Below are 26590 nucleotides of genomic sequence, written 5' to 3'. Positions count from 1 at the left end.
CACCAATAATTGTCAAGATTGAAAAAAATTAGCTTCTGAAACCATGAAATATACAAACAAGATGCTATTATAAGGCTTTTTTGTCAGACCAGAAGAAATGGAATCAAGGAGTCAAAACGGAAGCATCTCTCTTGAGCAGAATAAATGAGGTGCCTGGTACAACAGAACTGATGGGAAAGGAGCATTAGAGAACTGAAAACTTAAAAGGTAACTGTAATATTCTCTACTACTGCCAGTCCAAGAAATGAATTCTGGTCTCAAGTTAAAAACCTTAAGTCTCAGGAATGCATAAAGAAGATATTATTTTATCTTCCTTCCTGCAGACATTATCCCTTTTAATGGTTGTTTTCTTTTTGGGAGTACCAAAACGTTGCTCTTTCTTTAATTCAAAAAATCCTGTAATTGGGTCCTTATTGTTTACTGCTAAAATTACTGTTTATGGTAAAAATGACATTTTACTTGGAGAAAGATATAGCCTCATTTAGGTACACCTATAGCTTCAGAAAAATTACCACTAAACCAGAAACATTAACTCTGTTTTCTCTCAGCAGTTGCTGCCAAATCTGCTGAGTTTCTCCAGCAATTTCTGTCTTTGTTTCAGGTTTCCAGCATCTGCAGTTTTTTGTTTTATTTTCGAGAGTGGGATCATGTTTAGTTTCTAATATAAAGTTTTTTTTAAAACGAATTGTTCCTCTGTATGTACCAGCATGCACTGATTAATTGTCCCCATTTACTTCAGAAGTACATGATTGGCTGTCAAGAGATTTGGGGCATCTTGAGGCATTGAAAGGTGCAAGATAAAATGCAAGTTTTTTTTTTCCTTTATAATCAGGTTTCGTCAATGGGACATTTGTCTCCCAAATCATCCTTTCAAAAAGAAGCATATTGCTCTTTCTGGCATACTTTTCACTAATTTGTCTTTGTGCACTTGGGTCCAGGAACATCCTGACAATTTATTCACTTGGCTATCCCAACCAATGGAAACGACAGAACAGAAAACACTGGTCGGAATCTGCACTGTATTAAATACAGCTCCTTTGTGTTCCCCCATGGGTCAGTCTGCTCCAGTTTCACTAAGGGTCCAATCACCATGTCTGTGCCATTTACCATTTTATCTCCTTTGATGAAATCCTCCCAATCACCTTTTTGAATAATTGCATCTCAGCTTCTCTAATTTTGTCATATTATTCATTCTCTTTCTATCTAGGATCAATCATCATGTCTTCTAGTTAATGTGCTTCATGTAGTTTCATTATTGCACATACACAGTGTGAGCTTTTGCTGTACTCATTGTTTTTAATTGAATACATTAATTGACCGATTTTCAAATAGTATCTAGAAAAATCAGAATAATTAGCTTTCAAATAATCAATGTTCAAGTATATTCTGTAGATTATCGACACCAGCGAATTGTAAAATTGTATTACATAGACACTTTAGACACAATTGTCTGATTAGTTAAATATTATAAATATATTGAAATTACTATAACAGTGGCACTGGAGGTTGGGTATTGTGCGTGGATAAAACAAATGAAGAACTACTGACGAAGAGACAGAGAGGTGACAGAAGAAAAATTAAACAGGCTAGTTCCAAGGAACTGTTAAGGGGCTATGCTCTGAAAGCTTGTGATTTCAAATAAACCTGTTGGACTATAATCTGGTGTCATGTGACTTTTGACTTCATCACAGATGGATTGCAAAGCCTTAGACAAGTGTTTGTGATGGGATTCCAGAACATCCAGTCTCAATCACTGAAGGGCCTGTCATTGACATCTAACTTGTAACCCATAATTCCCCCTTATCTCAGCATCAGGCCCTCCAAGGGTTCTGGTTATAGTCAAGCTAAAAGACAGGTCAGGAACATTGTGATAATCACTGAGTACGGCATATTTGTAGTAAATTGTGAATGTGGGTGGTCATTGCAAGTGAGAAGAGGAAATAGGCCTTAGTGTGTTGAGGATGGAGACATGGTGGTTTGTAAGAAGGATAATGAGCATATAGTACTTAATGTTGAATAGAATTCAAGTGGAGCAGTTAAGTTGACAGAGGTTATAGTGGCATTGAGGGAATTTTATTGAAATGTAAGATAATAAAGAGCACTTGTATGTGGTTGCCAAGGTAATTTTTGTCTCAATGTAAAACATGCACATTACGCCATGCCTTGATACACTCCAAGGAACATTTACCAAATTCTATCAGAATTAGGAGCTTTAAGGAAAAGTCATGTTTACATTTATTTGCATTTTTCTTTATTGAATGTGTGTATAAACAAATGAATTGTGAACTATAACTTAAATTTACTTGTGTTGCAGACTAACCTGTCACTTTGTTGCTCATTTCAGCTCAGCCCATTTATTGTCATAACTGGTAAGTCTAACATACAATCTTTAATGCCAGTTAGTCCAATTATCCAGCATGATGTTAATCATTTGATTGTGCAGAGCAGCTGAGGAAAGTGTTTTGAAGTCCTAAAGATATTTTTATGGGAAGGAATTAGTAATGATCATAATAGCAAAATTAGTCACTTGTATTAATGAATATTATCAGTTTATATTCAATAATAATTGTTCCTTCACCCTAAGTTCATTTCAATGTTTATTTTCTTAGACAACCATTAAGGTTCTGCTTAAACATGTACTGAAAATCTACTCACCTTCAGTACAAACCTGGCTAGAATTGGGTTAATGTAGCTGCTCATCACCAGAGACCAAAAGGATAGTGTGATGTGAGAATGGGAATTCTTACACTGGTGCATGAAGGGTAATTATTTGCAACATTGTTGGAAGACAGCAATGGGGACTTTCCAAGCATTACGGCTAATTGTTCTAAACTTGAGTGCATATAATGCTGATAGCTGACACCAAAACTGAACAAGACATTGTCTTTCCATACCTAATCAGCCAACGTCACAACTCAAGACTTCACCATAGAAAGTCAAAAACGGTGGGTTAAGAAGGAAACAAGAAGACAAGTTTGCACATTCTCCCCGTGTCTGCGTGGGTTTCCTCCGGGTGCTCCGGTTTCCTCCCACAATCCAAAAATGTGCAGGTTAGGTGAATTGGCCATGCTAAATTGTCCATAGTGTTCAGGGGTGTGTAAGTTAGGTGGCTTAGTCAGGAGCAAATGTAGAGTAACGGGGAATGGACTTGGGTGGGATAATCTTCAGAGGGTCAGTGTGTTGGGCCAAAGTGTCTGTTTCCACACTGTAACAATTCTTAAAAAAAAGGAAGTAAGTAAGTAAATGAAGTAAGCAAGGTTGACCTTCTCTTCAGTGGCTCAATTTTCTGCTGGGGGTCTTAACATCGCCATCAGGTCCAAGTGAAGGTCAGAGTCCTGCAATGTATATGAACCAGCTAATCACCTTTGTTGACCAACTGAAGATCAGGTTGGTTGGTGGGCTGTCAAAGCTGGAGAAACTGTTAGAGGCCTTCCAGATTGAAAACAGTAGTAGGACTGTTGTTCATCAATTGTATAAACAGTTGGATGAGAATATAGGTGGCATGTTTAGTAAGTTTGTAGATACTATCAAAATCATGGTGCAGTGGACAGTGAAGAAAAGTATCTAGAGTACAACTGGTCTTGATCAACTGGGCCAATGGGCTGAGGAAAGGCAGATGAAGTTTAATTCAGATAAGTGCAAGGTGTTATATTTGGTAAGACAAACCAAGGCAGCATTTATACAGTTAATGGTATGGTCCTGGGGAGTGTTGCCAAACAGAGACATCTATGGGTGCAGGTACATAGTTACTTGAAGTGGCATCGCAGGTAGACAGTTGGGACATCATGTTACAGCTGTACAAGACATTGGGAAGGCCACATTAGGAGTACTGCACACAGTTCTGGTTGCAGTGCTATAGGAAGCATGTCATTAAACTGGAAATGTTGCAGAAAAGATTTACAAAGATGTTACCAAGACTGGAAGATCAGAGTAATCAGAAGAGGCTAGAGGGATTGGGACTATTTTCCCTAGAGGCTAAGGGATGACGTTTATAAAGTCATGGGGGGCTTAGATAAGGTTTTTCCTCCAGGTTGGGGATGTCCACAGTGAGATGGCCTTGGTTTAAGATGAAAAGGGAAGATTTAAAAAGGGAGCTGAGGGGCAGCTTTTTCACACAGAGGATGGTGAGCATATGGAATGAGCTCCCAGAAGAAGTTAGAGATGGGTACAATTACAACATTTAAAAGACACTTGGACAGGTGCATGGATGGGAAAGGTTTAGAGAAACATAAGCCAAATGCATGCAGATGGGACAATTTTGGTTAGGAAACCTGGTGGCATGGAGAAGTTAATCCAAAGGACCTGTTTCTGTGCTGTATATCTTTATGACCCTATAATTCAATTAACAGTTTTAAAATATACCACACTTCTAGGGATCAGGAAAAGATCACACTTGTATTCTAATTAGCAGCCAGTACCACATCAGTGACCTGATTCCTGTGTCTTCCTATGACTTTCAGTAAGTTTTCATTACATTTCCAAATATTCAGTAAATAACCTCACTAATAATGTTGAATGCATATGAAGGATTATATTAAGACTTCAGTTTCTCACCAAATATTAATGACTTGGGATAAAGGGATAGGGAGTTGTATCTTCAAATATACGGATGTTACTAATTGAAGATTGGCAGGGGGCAGAACTGCAGGCAGTGCTGCAACAGAAAGACATGCCTTTTTACTCGATGATTAGGATGTGGAATGGACTGTTGATACATGGAGGATCCAGTTTTAATATCAACTTTCATAAGGAAATTGAATAAATACATGAAGGAGGAAACATTGCAGGAATTGAGAAAGATCAAGAGAGCAGCTTTTCAAAAGAGCATAGATTCATTGGGCAGAATGGTCTCCTTCTGCATTGCTGTATAACCTTATTCTCATAAGGCAAAGTCAACTGCTTCGAGCCCCAAGATTTTGATAATTTTATTTAATGAATGCAGCTTCTTTAAGATGGATGTGCCTAAAACATTGCCATGCACAACAGGAGAATTAGAAAAAAGGATGTGCAGTTTAATTAATTCTGAGATTTCTGACTATCAAATGGGGTATTTTTTAAGGTGTAGCATATAATTTTACATATTCTGGAATTAATATCCTTTTTTTGAAAATATTTGGTACCGACATTTTAGTTGATAAAACTAAAATAAGCCAGAGTTTCAAGTGGTGCTTATAGAGATATTCTCCTTTTGCACATTCTGATCACTCAGGTCAAATGCAGTGAAGGTAGCATCCTTATTTGTCATACCCTGACTGCAGTGGTTCTATAAGCACTTTCTTTCAGCTTTTTCAAAATGTTTCTGTTCTTCCACAAACTAATGATGCTAAGCCTTTGTGTAACGTAGTTGCATTCAGCAACAATGTTAATCAGGTGAATTAGAAGCTTTGCAGAAGGTTGAGTTTTACATGTCATTAAGATGAATAACCCTAATAAGTCTCAGGGAGTAGTGGTTGAAATGTATGCCAATTTAATAGCAAATAAATTATTCAGGACAGTTGTCAGATGTTTGGTGATGTTGCTAATACAGTTGAATCGTTGAGTAATGAGGATATTTAAAATGAACAGGCCCAGTCTCAGCTTGTTTTCAGCTTTTGCTAAGGTAAGAGCACATGTTCTGAAAATGACGATTATAACCCACTGGGATAGTTTCAGAAAGTTAAGACTATAAGAAGAGGCAGAAGGCAAAAACAGGAAAATGTTAAAATGTAGCATGCCTGATTAAAAGAGATATGGCCGAAGTAAGTAAAGTGTGTGGAAAAAAGAAAAAGAAAAGAAACAATGACTAAACAGAGAGAAACAATCACAGAGGTCTACAGCACAGAAAAAGTTCCTTCAGGCCATTTATTCTGTTGTGCTCAAAAACCAACCACTGAACAATTCTAATTGCATTTTCCAGCATTTGGCCCACAGCCTTGTATGCTTTGGCATAGAAAGTGCACATCTTAAGTGTTATGAGGATTTGTACCTCTACCACTCTGACTGGCAGCAAAGTTCCAGATTCCTGCCACCGTCTGAGTGAAAATAATATGTTTCCCCACATCCCCTTAAACCTCCTGCCCCTTACTTTAAATCTATGTCACAGGTCATTGATCCCTTCACTAAGGGGATAAGTTCCTTCCTGTTAACCCTGTCTATGCCCCTCATAATTTTACACATCTCAGTCATGTTCCACTCTGTCTCTCTGCTCCAAGGAAAACAACTGCAGTCTGTCCAATCTCTCTTCGTAACAAAAAATCTCCAGCCTAAGAAACATGCTGATAAATACCAGTAGGGCTCAGGACAACATGGTGGCTCAGTGGTTCGCACTGCTGCCTCACAGCAAGATTGTTTGATTTCACTCTCGGGCAACTGTGTGAAGTTTGCACATTCTGCCCATGTCTGCGTGGGTTTCCTCTGGATGCTGTGGTTTTTTCCCACAGTCCAAAGATGTGCAGGCTAAGTGGATTAGCCATGCAAATGCAGGGCTAGATTAGATTAGATTAGATTACTTAGATTAGATTAGATTAGATTAGATTAGATTAGATTAGATTACTTACAGTGTGGAAACAGGCCCTTCGGCCCAACAAGTCCACACCGACCCGCCGAAGCGTAACCCACCCATACCCCTACATTTACCCCTTTACCTAACACTACGGGCAATTTAGCATGGCCAATTCACCTGACTTGCACATCTTTGGACTGTGGGAGGAAACCGGAACATCCGGAGGAAACCCATGCAGACACGGGGAGAATGTGCAAACTCCACACAGTCAGTCGCCTGAGGCAGGAATTGAACCCAGGTCTCTGGCGCTGCGAGGCAGCAGTGCTAACCACTGTGCCACCGTGCCGCCCACACAGGGTAGGGAGTGGGTGGGATGCTCTTCGGACAGTCAGTGTACACGCGAAGGGCTGAATCGTCTGCTTCCACAATATAAGGATTCTATGATAGTTCTCAATTTCCTCTACATCTTCCAGTGTAATCACATCACTCCTGTAATGTGGATTTCAGAAATGTACACAATATTCTTGCCAAAATCTTATATATTTCCAGCATAATGTCCCTATTCTTAAAATCTATGACTTGATTAATAAAGGTAATAATTCCATATGCCTTTTTAACCACCTTATCTTCCTGTCCCTCCACTTTAAGGGACCAGTGTATATTCACAACAAGATGCCTCTAATCATCAGGGCTTCCCAGGTTGCTACAATTGACATATTCCCTTGTGATGCATCACATCACACCTATCCAGATTGAATTTGCAACTCATTAGCCTATCTGACTATAATTCTGTTATCTTGTTATGACACGACAGTGAACCATCCTGCGAATTAACCCAAATACCCAGAAAAGCTCACTTCACCTCATAATCTGTTAAAGTATGAGTGACAGAGAAATCCCAAATTCTACTTATTAAAGAAAAAAATCATCAATTTATTCCTTAACTCTAAAAGTGAACATTAAACAATAACTATTTACAAGTCTAAGCCTCTTTTCTCTTAAATGCTTATCATCTTCCTCCAACTCTACAACAATATGCTGTTCCAATAAGGAAACCCATATTAAAATGACATCAACTTAATTTCAAAACCACTCAGCGGCTGTCATCTCTGGTGTCCTTCTTTCAGCTGAAGATCTCATTGGGTCATCTTTTGTCTTTTATCACAAAGATGTTTCATATGAAAAAGATACATTTGAAAGAGAGTGTTTTGCTGGCAGTTAGTCTGGGGATGGTAGGTGATCTCTCTCTAACTTTCAAAATGCCCACATCTTTATACCCCTAACATCTGATCATCTCATTGGTTCAAGGTTGGCAAAACAATAAATTTAAAAGCAATTGGGTGTTAGTATCCTGGGGCATAATTTAAACTAATTGGTTAAATTTGAATTGTTGTCAAAACAGCAACCAAAACTCAAGGTATCTGTTTCACAGCAAAATGTTACATATTTTCAATTTTCCAGTATGCTGGGAGACTGCTAGCTAATCATATGACAGGTACTTGTAAGCTCTCAGTGCAAGATAGCATTCACTCTCTCTTAAAGGTACAGTACACACCTTCAGCTTCATAATGTATGTGTCATAATGAGTCATCATAATGAAAAGATAGCTTCCTTTTTTTCCTAAGTCATAACTCCTTTACAATGAAATACATAGGACATTAATCTAAATTCATATTAGTTTCGGCACACATATATAAAGCATTGGTGTCTGTTCAACCTTATCTGTACTTTATCCTTTAAATCCGTGATAACACATCTGCTATCACATATTTACAAACTGCAACATGTACAATTTGTGAATTAAAAGTCTGTAACATAAGACTCCAGCAAAACAGTCTCATATTCTTGTCTTTAAATCATTTCAAGAATTTAAGAGGATTGTATTCTGTGCACACAACTGTCTCTGAGACATTGTTTGTCACATAAACATTAAAATGTTGTAAGTCCTGATGAATGCCTTATGCCCAAAACATCAATTCTCCTGCTCCTCGGATACTGCCTGACCTGCTGTGCTTTTCCAGCACCGCACTCTCAACTCTGATCTCCAGCATCTGGAGTCCTCATGTTTTCCCCATTAAAATGTTGTAAGGCCAGTACCAAACTCAATAATTCCTTTGTGATGGTAGAGCATTTTCTCTGGTGGGTGCTGAGGTTCTTTGAAAAGTAACCAATTGGCCATTCAATTCCATCATCATCTTTGTGTGGCAGTAGAGCTCCAATCCCAATATCCCTAGTATCAATTGAAACTTTGAAGGGTTTCAAAATATTTGGTGTAGCTAATACTGGTGTGGTGGTTATTACTGCTTTTAAATTGTTAAATGCCTCCTGGCACTGTTCTGTCTATCAAAATTTTGTGTTCTGCTTCAGTAAATCTGTTAGCAATGCCACTAAGCTGCTAAAGTTTGGAACAAACGTTTGGTAGAATCCACTCAGTCCCAAAAATCAAAGCACCTCTTTCTTCGAGGTTCATCATCGAAATTCCTCGATGGCCTACATCTTTGCATTGCTTGGGGTCAGCCTTCCATAACCGACATTATATCCCAAGAACGTCACCTCTGCCTTCACTAATTCTGTCTTATTTAAGTTTATTACCAGTTTTGTTTATCTTAATCATTCAAAGAGCTCTGCCAACTGTACCATTTGATCTTTCCATTACTCACTAAAGATCACATCATCCAGATAGACTGCACAGTTTGTTAACCCAGCCACAACCCTGTTCATGAGTCTTTTGAATATGGTTGGTTTGTTCTTCATTCCAAAGGGCATCACTTTGAAATGATATAGCCCATTTGGGGTTACAAACACAGAAACCTCATTTGCTTTCTCTGATAACAGTACCTACCAATAACATACTAAGTCCAGCTTTGTGATGTAAGTGGCTTGCCCAGCTTTCTCTATAGAGTCCTCCAATCTTGGGATCGGGTATGAGTTCAATTTTGTTATGGCATTGACCTTCCAATTGTCCACACAAAATTATTGAGTCCCAACAGGTTTGGGAACGAACACAATCATCAAACTCCACTCACCCTGACTCAGTTTGATGATATTTTCATTGAATATCACATCCACTTCCTTCTAGACCTGTGTGGCTTTGAAAGGATTAAGCCTGTAGGGGTGTTGTTTTATCGGAACAGCAATCCCTACTTCTACCCCATGCATAATAGCATGAGTCCTCCCCATCTTTTTCCTGAACATGTCCTCATTCTACTGCAACAAGACTTTCAACTGGATTCTTTGCTCCTGAGACAGATAGCTCATTAATCTATCCTACTCCTCAAGGACTTCCTCATTGTTTAATGTATTTTGAGGCACATCAAACTCCACAACATCTGGATTTGATTTCTCACTCTGCGGGGCAATAACTAACACCTGTTACAATTCCCTCTCTCTATTATAATAAGGTTTCAACATACTCGACATATCCGATACTGTTTTTTCCTATCCGGTATCTTTACCAGATAGTTTACCTGACTCAACTTTTTCTCAATTTGATAGGCACCACTAAACCTGGCTTTGAAGGGATCTCCTACCACTGGTAACAATGCTAATATGTCTCCCCAATGGGAAAATGTCCAAATTTCAGAGTTTTTATATGCCACCTGCTTCATTCTATGCTGTGCCCTCTTCAGATGCTGTTTGGCTAACTCACCTACCCGATTTAATCTCTCACTACCTCTGATATATAATCCAAGAGTGGGAACTCTGACTTTGGTCCTGTCAATTTCTCTTTAATTAATTTCAAAGTCCCTCTCACTTCATGTCTGAATATCAATTCAAAGAGAGTAAACTGAATAGATTCAGTTGGGGCATCTCTAATGGCAAGCAATATGAATGGGATACCTTTATCCCAATCATTCAGATAATCCTGACAGTACACTCTCAACATGGTCTTCAGGGTCTGATGCCACTTTTCCAAAGCTCCCTAGAATTCAAGATGGTATGCACTTGACTTAAAGTTTAGATCAGAGTGATGCTGGAAAAACAGAGCAGGTCAGGCAGGATCCGAGGAGCAGGAAAATCTATGTTTCTGGCAAAAGCCCTTCATCAGTCCTCACTTTTGCCTACTTGACCTAAAGTGCTGTATGCATAAGCTATCCATGACTTCCTTAAACACTCTCACAGTAAAATTAGACCTTTGATCTGACTGAATCTCTCTGGGTAGCCCATACTGCGTAAAGAAAGCTACTAACTCCTCTCTTTGTTACTTCTTCAAAAAACTCAATCAAGTTTGTGAGACATGATTTTCCACGCACAAAGCATCTTTCATACCCAGCATTCAAACCTGTCCAAATCTCAGACTGGATCTGTCTAAACTTGTCCAAATCACAGATCCGAGCCCCTAAACTGTTACAACATGGCGGTGAACCCTTCTGCAAATTAACCCAAACACCCAGAAAAGCTCACCTTGCCTTGTAATCTGTTAAAGTATCAGTGACTGAGAACTCCCAAATTCCACTATTTAAAGAAAAACTTCAACTTATTCCTTAACTCTAAAAGTGAACATTAAACAAAAACTATTTACAACTCTTAGCCTCCTTTCTCTCAAATGCTTATTATCTTCCTCCAACTCTATAACGATATGCTACTTCCACAAAAAAACATTTAAAATTACATCAACTTAATTTCAAAACCACACAGCGGCTGTCAGCTCCGGTGTCCTCCTTTTGGCTGAAGATCTCCCTGGGTCATCTTCTGAGTTCTACCGCAAAGATGTTTCATTTGAAAAAGGTACATTTGATAGAGAGTGTTTTGCTGGCAGTTACTCTGTCAATGGCAGTTGGTCTTTCTGTCTAACTTTCAAAATGCCCACATCTTTATAGCTCTAACAGTGGATTGTCTCATTGGTTCGAGGTTGGCAAAAACAATAAATTCAAAATCAATTAGGTTTTAGTATCCTGGGGCATAATTTAAACTAATTGGTTAAATTTGAATTGTTGTCAAAATAGCAACCAAAACTCAAGGTATCTGTTTCACAGCAAAATGTTACATACTTTCAATTTTCCAGTATGCTCTGAGACTGCTAGCTAGTCATATGACAGATGCTTGTAAGCTCTCAGTGCAAGATAGCATTCACTCCCTCTTAAAGGTACAGTACATGCCTTCAACTTCATAACACTCTTCACTATTTACCACCCCACCATTTCTCATGCCATCTCTGAACTTACTGATCAACCCTCTTACATTCAAGTCTAAATTGTTTACCTATTCCACAAATAGGAAGTGCCTCACCACTGATTCCTGCAGAATCCTGCTGTACACAAGCTTCCAATCACAAAAACAGCCTCAACAATCACTCTCTACTTCCTGGTTCCTGTGAGCACCTAACCAAACAGATATGGGAAAATGAGTGGGAGGAAATAAAGAAATTAAGAAATTGTAAAGAAGCAAGGGCAAAAGCTATCATCCATGAATTAAATAAGAGATAGAGACTATTAATGTTCTTATGCAGCACTTGCTTATTCACAATCCAAATGTGTTTACTGTCATAGCCATAGACCATAATCACAGATCACCTTTGGACATATCAAAATTTAAAATCCAATATGTGTGTTTTTTTTTTCAAAAAAAAGGATTAATATTGCCAGAATTACTGTGTATGTAAATCCAGCGGCTATCTGGAGAGGAACACTGGAATAACACACCTGCAGGCCTCAAAAAAGCTTCAAAGGGGGAAATACACAGCAAACTGAACCAAAATCCTCTGAGAGGATAACCTGTGAACATGTTAATAAAAAATGACATCAGCTTTGGCAAAATAAATACTTGGCTTGCTGATTTTTCAAGAACACATGGAGGCAGGAGCAAAACAAGAGCATCAAACTTGATCTGCATGTGTTAGTGCTGTGATGTTCCGGTATGTGAAATATTGTGTTATGAGAGTCATGGACTTGAGAATAAACAATAAACACTCCTTCAATGCAAGTGAAGCAAGGGAAAGTGGTTTTTCTCACTCTGAGTGCCACCAGACTCTGAGTGCCACTCTGAGTGCTACTGTCAAAATAAACCAGGACAAACATCAAAGTTAAGCAGATCAAAATCATTTGATCAACTATCAACATCAATGTCAAAAGTAACAGTCATTATAGTGTTAAACGATCCACTCTTCACGAATGACACAGGCTGATTCATGTGTTGTTTAACTTCCATCCTTCTTTGGACTCTCTTCTTGTTTGTAATCTATGCTGAGTTATTATTTCTTCTCATGCCTAGTAGTTAATAATCTTACACTCTTGTTAACTCAAGAAAGCTGGGTTAAAATCATTTATTTTAAAACTTAAATTCATTTGGTATGGGAGAAAAGTATCGATAAGAGAGGGGATGCTTTCTAACTTATCCTTGTTGTGACCAATCAAGGGAGTGAGTGAGTAAAGAAGGGAAGCCGATTCCGCCATCCTTACCTCGGAGCTTAACAATTTGAGGTATCCCTCCTGGAATTGTAATAAATTGGGAAATCTTGCTTGGTACCATTACATTGTTAAACGCTGAACAAGTCCTCAACTGAAAAGAGTTTCCACAGGCAGCAGTGATACTGGAGTGTTGTCCATCTATTTAGTGCGATGGTATAAGCAGGCTATTTCTCCATGCAGGCCATGAGAGCCAAGACTGATCCAGTCCTTACCTAATGTCTGCAACTTATCTGGTCATGTTATGATACACGCTTGGGCCATCGTATCTGGAGATGGGTTGGAAACTCAACCCTCTGGTCTGAAAGAGGAAAGGACACTACCAGTGCAACGCAAGAAATTTTCCAAAGTTAAATTCCATCTGCAGTTGTGGTGGGATGTGAATTCATGCCTCAGATGATTAGCCTGAGTCTCTAGATTATTAAACCAACGACGTTACTGCTAAGCATAGTCTCTGTTCCTAATAAGGACATAACTAATCGGAGCAAGAGCAGCAGTAGGAGTAATATCTATGCTTTCCAATAAAGCATTTTTGAGCTCTCGGACAAACAGGGACAACACTGGACTGAGTTTTCTTTTCAGTGCTGTTTGACCTGCTAAGTCTGAGACCAACTGAAGGCTCATTACCTAATTTAGATGTTTATCTTCAACCCATCGAGACACGTTAGGACACACTGATGGAGCAGCTGGAGCTTGAATGTGGGCCTTCTAGCCCAGAGACAGGGTTGTCACTGGGATTTGGATTTCACAAAGTGACTCTAGTTTTTCCATGTTGAAAGTTAATATTGTTTCCTGGGGTCTATATGTCTATTTAGTAGCACTCTTGCCTTTGGCAGTCAATTTGAGCCCTGTACTTTGAAATCATAATGTAAACTGACATGTACAGCACAAGAATGTTGGAATGTTATCAGGACGTGCTCCAGAGAAGGTACGCACTTGTGTGTTCTGACGGCTTAAGGACTTTCTACAGAGTTTTCAACAGTATTTGAAGAAAATGTAAGTTTTAAGTCCTAGAAAATTTTGCGTCTTTTAGTGCTGGTCATTTGGTTATTACTGCTCATCTGATGTTGTTGTTTATAAAATGGCTGTTGTGTTTCTTTATATACGATAATCAGTCATAAAGAATTTTCAGATATGTCCACAAAAGCTGCAATAAAATGCAAGTTTTCTTATTAGTTTGTAAGTAAAAGCTTTTGACTGATTTATTTTTTCATTTGTTTCCAAGCATTCATTGAAAATCTGTCACAATATCCCTTGAAAACAACATCCCTGTGGTGCATGAATCATTTGTTGGCATCTTGAATTCCCCCTCCCACTCCTTTGTTTGCATACAGTACGGTTCCTTTAAAAAATGAATCTAATTCATAAAATGGGCCGCAACTAAAAAAGCTACGAAGGGAAATCTGCAAATATTGTTTCAAGAAGGTACTGTAGTTTTTGAGTAAGGAGTCAAATATGTTTCAATTTATAATCCTGATTTTATAGGTTTCAAAATGTGCTGTACAGGCCATTCAATTACAAAGCACTTGAGTAAAGGTCTTTTCTCCTCTATTTAAATAGAGATGTTTTAAAAAGGTCACCAAACACAGAAATCTTATTCATGCCTGTTTTCAAGACACACTGGAGTATGTTGAATATAGAACCATTTTAAGGGCAACGCATTATATCATATCTAGCTATCACATATTCATGAACTACTAAACACAAGAGACAACACATTACTTGATTCTATACCATTACGTAACAAATAGGAAACAATCCAGTCCATCTTCTCACATACAACTGGATCTTATTTGTAGGTCATGATGTTAAGGAAAAAGATAAATTTCTATTTGATACCAGTTGTCATACATGTTTTTAAAAGTTTAAAGAAAAATATACATGAAGATTTATTTTTAAAATATTCACTCATAGTGTGGAATCTCAGTCTCCAGCTGCAAATATTCGAAATTTGGATGTGCACAACCTGTGATAATTAAAAATGACAGGCAGTTTTGCCTGAATCTCTGATATAAACTGCTGATAATTGAGACTCCCCGCTCTAATTACCCTTGCATACCTTGCAATATTACAAAGCTAACCATCCATCACAGATATATAAACCTATTCACCTGCTTCCCTCGGGATAGAATTTATCATTTACCAACCAAAATGTAAAACTTTGGGGAGCTGCAGCATATATTGAGAGCTACAGGTATAAAGGTCCATACACCCATGACCCATGAACTCGAAGCATTGGTGTCAGCTCCTCCATGCTCACATCCATTTCATGATTCCTGAAGAAGGGCCTGTGCCCGAAACGTCGAATCTCCTGTTCCCTGGATGCTGCCTGACCTGCTGTGCTGTTCCAGCAATAAAGTTTCAACTTTGATCTCCAGCATCTGCAGACCTCACTTTCTCCACATCCATTTCAGCCCTTTAGTGCATTATTCACCCACAAGTCTGATTGTTTATTTGACATTAATGTTACAATGTATCAGTATACATTGAAGTACAGCTGGGGGTATGAAGAGATGACCTTTATTTGATGCCCTGTCAAAAGGGTGGCACCTCTAACAATAGTCCAGTTGTCCATGTACTAAAAGACCTTTGATTAGTCATTCATTGAATTGGAACTCAATACTTCACTCACAAATTCAGAGGGTTCTACTATCTGAAGCAACTGGCATGTTACTTTATGGCCAACAATTGTGAATACATGATTAGAATGATCAGATACATACAGTGAGGGCACTGACAGATGTTGCCCACCTTACAAAAGAATTACCTTGTGTGAGTAGCAAGTCATACTTGATTTATTAAATTCACATTTAAGATGAGGTTTAATATCCTTATGTGAAATAAAAAAGACCAAAATCTATGCTCCCAAATGAAGAAATTCACTATATAAAACTTCACATGCTGTAATATATACTTAAACAAAAAGCAGAATAAAATATTAAGTAAAATATAATTTGACAAATGTGATTAAAGTTGAATGAAATATATTATCATTTTCAGAATGTAATTATTTTGAAAAAAGAATCATATTAATGTGGGCTAGTGCTAAAGGTTTCTTTTAAGGAAGAAAGGTCAGAAAGTCATGTTGTATCAGTGATCTCAATACACTAGTTCCAAGAAGACCTATGACAGCAAACAAGGACTTGGAAGAACCCCTGGAGAGTCAATGCAATAAGATGCTTACATTATTGTCCTAATGACAGCGAGTATAAACACATAAAGCCTTTAGTTTTGTTTTGACTTCAGAACAGAGAACTCTGGATACAGTTAAGAATTAAGAGTTGAGCTCAGAAGCAAGCATTAGTTTCTTTCCCAATAGGCAAATTCTAATTCACAGGAAACATCAGCAATGTTTTTTCTAGTTTGTAAAATTTTCAAAGCCAGGAGAGTTTGGGGTGGTTTGTGGAATTGAAAAAGTTTGGCCTGTCAGAATTGTGAAAAATTCATATCAATAGATTGAGAGGGGAATCTCAAAATAGCTTCCACCGTTCAAGAAAGAGAAACTGGAAGTCATCAATTAGGAGCATAAATTACTTGAATAAAGACAAATACTGCAGATGCTGGAAATCTGAAACAAATACAGAAAATGATGGAGAAACTCATCAAGTCTGGGAACGTCTGTAGTGAGGAAACCAAAGTGAATGCTCTGAAGAAGAGTCACACCAGACTTGAAACATGAATTCTGTTTGTCTCTCCACAGGTGCTGCGAGATCTGCTGAGTTCTTGCAGCATTCTCTCAGTTTGTTGAGGACTATAATGTATCTGGATTCTAGTCTCTGTAACAGATAATATTGGGGAACAGGTTGAAATTTGTGAAAGAACAACTCAAAATCAGGAGCAATTTGCTATTGTGTTTAAATTCTGGGTGTCAAGGTGAGATTTGTTCTAGGCAGTGGTGAGTTACTTATTAAAGGGGATTGTTGCTTGTTCACCACCTTAAGAGCTGCACATCTCACCTCATTAATGTGCAGCTTCCTATCCCACCACCCACGCTAGCAAACTAGCTGCTGAGATTTCTCAACTTGGAAGTCAGTGCATCTACCTGATGACATTAGCTTGGCAGCTGGATTCAAAGAGTCCCACACAATAGTATTCTTGGCCTCATCTATGGGCACCAGTCACACCCCAGAGACATTATCACTTTAATATTTGTCAACCCCACAAGATCCTCATGGCATCTCTCCAATCCACTTACAGGATAATTACCAAGGACAAACCTGCATTGCAGAGCACACCATCAGTTAGCATAGCGGTGGCATGCAACATCCACACCATGCCTTGCCGTGCCACACTGTGCCATGCCTGTTAGTTCTTTGGTACTTTAGCTAGAGCCTAAAAATGATCACAACTGCCATCTTGAGGATTTTTTTTTATGCAGGCACATAGACAGGCTGCTTGTCAGGAAGGAACTGGGAAAGTGAGGAAATCTTGCAGTAGGCACACCAAGATATCAATCTAAATTTACTTCATGTGTCAGTTGCCTGCATGGTAAACATTGCACATTTTTTCAACCAATATCAGAGAGTGGTAGGGGCTAATACTGAGTCCCGAAAGTAGGGTCGGGGCCAGTCAGAGGATCCCAATACCGTCAGTCCTAGGCAGTGTCTGTCCACCGTCCACGGACTTGATCATTGTCAGTCATCAGGGCATGTCCAACTACAGTTTGAGAGTGAACACCATTCAACCATGCAGTACCATCTCAAGTGGTCAGGGGAATGGTGTATCGTCAGCCAAACACTGCAACAGTAAAGGGATCTGCTTGGTCATGTCTAAGGGCTGCACATTGAAGGCAGTCAGCAGTCTGTGGCAAATACAGTCCTGGCAGCCATGCATTGATCCACCCAGTGGGAGAAATGGGGGGGGGGGGGGGGGGGGGGGAGGAGGGCATTGAGTGCTGTAGTGGAAAAGCAGAGGGTGCTTGCTAAAAAGGGTGTGGGACAGTCAAGGCTGGGGGGATAAAGCAGAGGCATGTGTTAAAATTGAGATAGGGACAGTGATGCAGGGAAAATTGAGATATAAGGTGTTATGAGGTTCAGCATTGGAGGGCAGTACAGTACAGAGGTGGGATTATCAGAGGTGGCCTACACGGGGGAACGTACAGAACCAGAATTGGCACCAATACAGTTAATGTCAGTGCTCAGGGGGCAAGGAGGAAGGTTAGAGACAAGTTCTTCACTGGTTTCTTTGGGGGCAGGGGGTGGTTTGGTGCTTTTTCAGAAGGTAAAATATGATTTGGAAGCTCTGGGACCAAATGGAACCTTGTACTGAGGGCATGCACTACAAGCTGCGTTCCCTGCCATCAAGTGCTGTTCTCTGGTATCTGTGATCGGAAGATGGCAGGGACAACACCAAGAGGGTGGGTGAATCCAGTGTCAGTTTGCAAAAGCATGAGATTCACATCTGCTGGATAGCATAATTGAAAAAGCAAATATATGAAGCATGCACTTGGAAACTTCAGCTGTTTTTTAAATTTACAAGTATTTAATGTACGCAGAATCAATGTGCTTACAGTTTAAATGCTGGTCAAAGGTGATTTGCACCACCCTTGTAAACTGTATTGTGGCATCTCAATGATGCAGAGGTTAGTGGGTGCTGTGGGAGGCAGAGACGATTGTTTCATTAAGGATTACTATGGACTCAACTGAATGAAATAAAAATTTGAATGATTGATGTGGATCTGGATCAGGAAGGTGATAAGAGTGCAGCATGCATTCCCTTTAGTGTAACCTGGTGGTCAATCAGCCAATATGGCACCAAGTTAGTGCACAGGTTAGGTTTGTCAAGGACGTGCTGTGTGCAGCATGAATTTGTGTCTGATGGGCCATTATGTAGCTGGTCAGGGCAATGCTGGATTGTCAATGTGTTTCTGAGTGCACATCGGTCGTTTAAAGACGGCACAGACCCAGGGATAATGGACTTTCAGTGGCTTTCCAGTGAGTGGTGAGTTGTTCCGGGAACAGTGAGTGGTCAGATAGGAAGAAAATCAGATGAGAAGGGTATCACAGAGGTTAGGTAGATAATTAATGAGGACAGTTTGGTAAGAAACAGGACAGACCTCGCTTGGCCTTGCAGAGAGAAACCCTCCGTGAAACTCGATGAAACTGACAGCCAAAGAAAATGTAAAATTCAACCCATGCATTAAAAATGAGTTGCCTATTGCTTCAATAATCAGGATGCTAATACATTAATAATCAGAATTATTTATAATAGTCAGTCCTATTACATCAATAATGAGGACACTATTAAATTAATAATCAGAGTCCAACTACATTAACAATATGTATACATTTTCATTTATCAATGACCTATTGCATCAATAATGTGTATCCTATTACATTAATCTAAGGTCTGAATCCTCTAGTATAAATAAGCAGGACCCTAGTACATTCATAAAACTAAACAACACATTAAAATCCTGTCTGGTTATACTGTGGAGAATCTCTCCTCAGTCAACAACTCCCATTCTACTCAGCAATGCTTATACGCATCCCGCACCCCTCTTGCACCCTGACCTAATTTTCACTTTGGGAACACAAAGTCTAAGGCTTTAAAATATGGTTGCATCAGGAAAAGAAAGTTTGAGAACAGATTCACTATCTATATTCCTGATGCGATAGTAATGGATCTTCAGTTTTGTATGCAGAAACAAAATAGAAAATGTTGCAACAGCAACTATGGGAAAAAAACACAAAAGTTTAACATTTTTCTGATTTTGTTTCAAGTTTCCAGCATTACACACCTCCTTTTTCTTACTATTCTCAGATCTAGTTACATTTTGAATGTGTGACATAAATGTCAGAACATTCACATCTTTTAGACACAGACCTCTAGTCTGTCCTGTAACAGACAATTACATGCAAGTCTCATTTTGATTAACTTCAAACTCAATATTAGGACAGTCAGTTCCTTAATCTTTTGAGGTCCAGCTATATACAGTGTTCCTATTTATCCTTAGCTGTGGTATAAGGCATGATTCATTATAATCCAATACAATGGCTTGATGGATGGGCAAAATTTGATTAAATCTGTAAATGGGCCTGGGGATTGCAATGTTGTGATGTATAATGGAGGTAATGTACCAACCTTGTGCTGCCTTCTCACTTCCACTTCCCAACAGAAGACTCAAAATTCTAATATGCTAAAATCATGAGAGCTCTACCCCTCTGAAAGTGGGCGAGTGCAGAGTGCACTTTGAAGGAAGCAGGTATTGATAGTTGAACAGGAAATGACTATAATCTGGGAAACAGAGAAAAATGTCACAATGTTCAAGAAATGGGTATGAGATTGTGGCCAGCAGCGAGTATAAAACCATTCACAATGATGATGTTTTATCGTTCATGTTCTTTATCACATCCTAATTTCTTTTCTGATTTATAGTCTGCAAATGGTGCAACCACTTTCAATTTCACCCTGCACCACTCGTAAACTTATCCTTTCCCAATTTCATTTTCAAATATCCAAGGAGTACAGCCTGGTTCAACAAAGGAAGAACAACTGGAAAAAATGATGATTAAGCCACAGCGCTGTCTCAGAATTTACTATTTAGAAATCCGTGCTGGTTCATAATTAACTCAAACCTCTCCAATTACTCACTGTTAAAGTGATAATTTGTAATATTATCCCCTTTAAGAATGGTGATGTTTTAAGATGTCAATGTGCAGATGATCCAAGGCCAAGATATTATCATATGAGCAGATGCCATTGTCACTTTGTATTGGCCAAGGATGCAGCTCGAGATTACTCTGTACTGTATGCTTTAGCTTGTTTTAATTTTAGCTATAAGTAAATCCACAAGAGATCTTCAAGTAAACAGATGTCATGTGCCTCATTTGTCATGGACACACGTAGACATCACGAGAATCACTATATGGAGAGCAGCACTGATTGTCTTTTTATGAAACAAAACAGAAGGATGATGATGGTACGGGCTTGAAGACTAAAGGGAGAAGCAGCAAAAAGGATACAACAGCAAACCACAACTTCTCACAGGATAGAAAGTAAAACATTTTTTTTTCATAAACTGTGAATATCTCCAAGCTGGACAGGTCTGTATTAGTAAATTTTACAGTTATTATGTCTGTGTAACTAATCTTGTTATCAGCTCATTCATTACGAAGGGCTCTTGTCCGAATCATTGATTCTCCTGCTCCTCGGATGCTGCCTGACCGGCTGTGCATTTCCAGCACCACATTCTTGACTCTGATCTCCAGCATCTGCAGTCTTCACATTCCCCTAATCCTGTAATCACCCTATTGTATATACTTTCACTTTTAGTATGGAGGAAGAAAGGGGTTGTTGTATTATTTGAAGAATGGTATTGTTTGAAGAGTTCAATATGCAGTTAGGCACATGATGGTATCATGTGACAAGAGGCCACAGTCATTCTGCATTGCAGCATCTCAGGCTAAATATGTACTTAGAGATTACTCTGCTCAATATGCATTAGTATTAATTGTAAATAAACCCACTAAATAAGGAAGCCCTACAGAACCAATCATATCTTCCACCCTCTTCCATTGGGCAGACGATATAAATGTTTGAATACACAGATGAATAGATTCAAGAACAGCTTCTTCCTCGCTGTTATCAGACTTTTGAATGGATCTCTCAAAAGGTAATGTTGATCTTTTTCTCTCTCTGTCTGCACCTTGTCTGCAGCTGTGACACTGTATTATGCATTCTGTTTTGCTACCTGGGCCACTTCACGTGGTACAATCTGCCTTTAGAGCATACAAAACAACACTTTTCACTGTACATCAGTACATGTGGCAAAACAATAAATCAAATCAAACTAAGTACTTTGTAATGTTGATAGCTTGCAAACATGACTTCCATGCTTTTCTTTAAACTACTGCTGTGGGTCTTTTACATTCATTTAGGAGTGTGAATAGTGTCTCATTTACCGGATAGGATCTTATATCCTTTAGAAAATCATCACAGTTTGGGGGTATCTGTAAGTTCTGACCATGACAACAACAGCATGTCCACAGGCACAATCTTAGAGGAAGAAAATCACTCAATTGTTCCCTTCCATTATTGCTATCCAGTGAGGACAGTGGGCTGTTTCTAAAAGCTGCAGGCTCATTCAGAAGACTATCTACTGACCAGTTCTTAGCAGAATCTGTTCAATTAGCATGCACAGCTTGCTGTTTGACATCACCTGGGACCCAAACTTAAAAATAATGGTCAAGGACATTAGTTTTGATCAAGTGTATTTAGTGGATATGACCTTCATGTTCATTGTTGAGCCAAAATCAAAAATCACTTGTAGACTGTCTGTCCACTTGTCAACCATTCATCACTTTTATCAAACTTCTCTCAAATCAGTCCAACATTTTTCTGTTTTAATGAAATTATCCGTCCATTTGTTAAACATTTTTCTAATGTCTGGAATGAAAAACAGCACACAATAGCTCAAGTGTAGCTCTTCTGGAGATTTTAATTACACTTCAAATTTTGGGCTGTGAAGTCAAATAGTCCATTTTAACTAAATTATTGTAATAATTCGGGAAGCCTGACAGGAAAGGAAGGTCATTTATTGTTGAACACCGATCTAGAGCTACTACTCATAAAATATATATGCTAGTCCCAACCCAGATCAGAGAGGTCTCCAAACCAATCACTGGGTCTGCTTTTGTTTTTGTTCTTTTTTTATATCCAGAAGTGTTATCACACACACCTGAATGGCTTTCCCACCCCAAATCACGGTGATTTTTTAAAACCATTAACCATAATAAAAGGCAGACTTTAAATTGTTACATCTTCAGTAAAATTTCTCTCAGATTTCAACTGGGGACCTCATGATGTACAGTCCAATTATTTGCCAATGATCTACACCCCTCTCTGGGCCTGTTTCTTTTATTTTTTTAAAAATCAACCTGTTAAGGGATGTTATTACACACCTATGCAACAGCTAGGACTTGAACCTAAGCCTCCTGATTCAGAAGTAGGGACTGTAATACTGCAACACAAAAGCCCACCCGCATCTGTTCTATTTTCTTTCTTCCTAGGTCTGTTTTTTTTTTTTAACCTATTTTTGTAATTAACCCTGTTCAGAGATGTAATTACACACCTCTGGAGCCGGTGGGGCTTGAACCTGGGTCTCTTGGTCCAGTGTTAGGGACTGGTTCTGCCTTACAAAGGGCTCAGGTAATGAGTTCCAGTTGGCCAGGCCATTACCTGTAAGCAAGAGAACTTATACTCAAAGAGCTCCATAGGGATGATTTCCCATGGACATTGTAGGGGTTATCACATCCATTTGAGGTGCCGATTTCTCTGCATACCTGTATTATTCAGCATGCCCCATCACAAGTATAATTATTACTTTTATTGTTAATATCACAACATAGCAAAATATTCACACTTACTAGCACTGAATTCCAGGAGTTTCTTTTGTTCTCATTCTATCATTTTGTCCAACCTATTCCTCAAACTACAACTCAGTGAATTTAAATTACTCATTATTACTTTTGTCAAATCCAATATTCCTGTTTTATTAAAACTGCATAATATTAATTACTGAATTATTTGGTTTTTCAAACAAAAAATCTTTGAATTAGCAGAAGTAATCCATATCTCATTTAGCTCAGATTATCATGGTGTATATCTCTAGTGTCGCTTTAAAATCACAGAACAATTGTTTCCTTCTCATTTCTTTTTTCTAAATGAGTCCACGTTAATACATATTCCAGTATAAGAACTTCAGAACATAATATTGAGTTTAATTTAATTAAATTTTATTAAGGCTTAAGTTAACCCATGGGTAAAGCAAGGGTGCCAGTGTGAACAGTAGCCATTATCCTCCCATTCAGTGCAATTTCCAAATAACCTCCGGATTGTCTGCAACATTAATCATTGTGACCTCAGCTGATGTTATCACTGTACAAGCCAGCCTCCAGTTCTATATTCGATGGATCATATTTTTTGTTGTTTATCTGATAAAACAAAAGCACACAATTTTACAGAGCTTGATCAGAGGATTAGACAAGGTGGACAGTGAGAGCCTTTTTCCTCGGATGGTGATGGCTGGTATGAGGGGACATAGCTTTAAACTGAGGGGGGATAAATACAGGGCAGATGTCAAATAGGTTCTTTACTCAGAGAGTAGTAAGGATGCGGAATGTCCTGCCTGCAACAGTAGTAGACTCGCCAACTTTAAGGGCATTTAAATGGTCATTGGATAAATATATGGATGATAATGGAATAATGTAGGTTGGGTGGACTTCAGCTTAGTTGCACAGGTCGGTGCAACATCAAGGGCCAAAGGGCCTGTACTACATGGTATTATTCTATATTCTATGTTCCATGAGCTGTTTTAACAACAAATCAGAAGTTTACTACACCAAAGAAAAGAATATAAAGTGAATAAATCAAACTATTTATATTCAACACAATTTTAAGAGTTCAACACTAACAAAGATAAGTATTACATTTATCCCAACACCATCCTGTTGCCGTCCAATTCCCTTCTCTAACACACTTGATTTGACTTATAATTGCTTTAATTCCCAGATTTGAGAGTCTGATGGTCTCTTTCTTGAGTATTCACACAACTGAGCTGAACCTTTTCAGCTTTGAATAGCCCCTTCATGGTTCTAATTAAACACTTTTGGTCTGAAGCTTTCAAACGAAAGTATAGGACACCTGCAAACTGAAATGAAAAGCTTTCCAAGCTATGGTTGTTACCTTAAAACAAAAAATAAATCATTCCTGATCCTTCTAACTGAAAACAGATCAATGCTTTTTGATATTTACTCTGTCCTCAAAACTTTCCCAATGAAAATGAATTCCCATTACAAATTCAAGATCTATTCCTGTCATACGTTTTCCTAAAATGTCATAGATCCAGAAATACTGACAAGTTCATCATTAAACCACCTCAGACCAAAACATAAGTTCCACTAGTTCAAGCCTGATTGACAGGTTTGATCGTTTTCTCTGTGGAGAGCTCTGCAGACAAGGCTGCAGGCCAGGGCAAATACATTTATTGTTCCATTGGGTAGAGATCATTGGGCAGAGTGTGACACAGCGTGATTTGGTATCGGGAACTAATTCAAGTGGGTTATCGAGAGATTGGGAGTGGAGGTGGGAACTCAGTGATCATAGGGTGGAGTGGCCTGATCACAGTGATTGACAGGCAATGTCTAAGCTGGAGTGGGCTGTTATACCAACTTAAGGTGAGGCCCAATTCCAAGGACTGTTCTGATTCCTGAACACAAGAATAGAGATGTTGAGGGTAATGAAATTATCAATATATTACTACTGCTTTTGTATCAGGAAGAACGCTTTTCAAGGCTGCCTTCTCCTTGAGGAAGTCACTGGATTTTGAGGCCCACCACAGATAAACCTGCGAAGCTATCTAAATCCAAAACTTCAAAGCTTCATTGATGTACCTATAGCATCCAGAGGTTAGTTCGTAATAATTGGCTGCACAGCAGTTTCACTTCTGGTCCATGTAGACACCCCCATGTAGACACCTAATCCCACCCACTTATCCATGTTGCAAATGCTGCCTCGGAACCGCACATTAGGGAGAAGGTGAAGATCTTGGAGAGAGTATTGAAAATATTTGATAGAGTGGTTCCAGGGATCAGGGATAAGAGCTCTAAACATTTCTTTTCATTTATTTGTGGGATATGGGTATCACTGGCTGGGCCAACATTTTTTGCCTGTCCCTAGTTGCCCTTGGGAAGGTGGTGTTGATGAGCTGCCTTTTTGAACTGCCGCAATCCATGTGCTGTCGGTTGACCCACAAATTATTGGGGAGAAAATTCTAGGATTTTGGCCCCGCAACAGTAAAGGAACAGTGATATATTTCCAAGTCAGGATGGTGAGTGGCTTGGAGGGGATCTCACAAGTGGTGGTGTTCCCATATATCTGCTGCCCTTGCCCTTTTACATAGCAAGGAAACTGGGTTTGGAGGCTGTTGTCTAAGGATTTTTGGTGAATGTTTGCAGTGTATTTTGTAGATCATACACACTGCTGCTTCTGAGCAACAGTGAAAGAGAGAATAGATTCTTGTGGATGTGATGCTAATCAAGTTGGCTGCTTTGTCCTGGATGCTGTCAAGCTTCTTGAGTATTATTGGGGTTGCACTCCTCCAGGCAAGTGGGGAGCATTCCATTATACTCCTGACTTGTACTTTGTGAATATTGGACACACTCTGTAGAGTCAAGAGGTGAGTTACTCACCATAGTATTCCTAGCACCTGACCTGATCTTACAGACACCGTGTTTCACACCACTATGTGGCAGTTAGATTGCCTTTATTGGAAATGGTCAATGCCTGGTGTTTGTTAGACATGAATGTTACTTGCCACTTGTTGGTACTAACCTATGTATTGTCCAAATCTTGAACTGCTTCAGTATATAGGAGTTGTGAATGGTGCTGAACATTGTGCAATCATTGGTGAACATTCCCACTTCTGACCTTATGATGGAGGGAAGGTCATTAATGAAGCAGTTGTAAATGGTTGGGCCTTAAGACACTACCCTGAGGAACTCCTGCAGAGATGTCCTGGAGTTGAGATGACTGACCTCCAACAACCACAAACATTGTTCTTTGTTCCAGGTATGACTCCAACCAGTGGAGATTTCGCCCCCTGATACCCATTGATTCCAGTTTTGCTAGGGCTCCTTGATGCCACAATTGGTTGAATGCATCCTTAATGTCAAGGCCTGACACTGTCACCTTACCTCTGGAATTC

The 26590-nt window shown here is 39.0% G+C and overlaps 1 long non-coding RNA gene across 1 annotated transcript in view; it reads left to right on the top strand.

Moving 5' to 3' along the window:
- The first annotated feature begins 20618 nt into the window (after positions 1 to 20618).
- LOC122558052 overlaps positions 20619 to 26590 on the top strand; it is a 70792-nt gene continuing 64820 nt past the window's right edge. Inside the window, exon 1 of the long non-coding RNA XR_006314026.1 lies at positions 20619 to 20930. This is a non-coding gene — a long non-coding RNA (uncharacterized LOC122558052). The remainder of the gene's footprint in view (positions 20931 to 26590) is intronic.

Source organism: Chiloscyllium plagiosum, chromosome 16 (genome assembly GCF_004010195.1).
Source record: "Chiloscyllium plagiosum isolate BGI_BamShark_2017 chromosome 16, ASM401019v2, whole genome shotgun sequence".
Classification (NCBI taxonomy): Eukaryota; Metazoa; Chordata; class Chondrichthyes; order Orectolobiformes; family Hemiscylliidae; genus Chiloscyllium; species Chiloscyllium plagiosum.
Note: the sequence above shows the minus strand (reverse complement) of the source record. Positions and strands in the feature narration are given on the sequence as shown.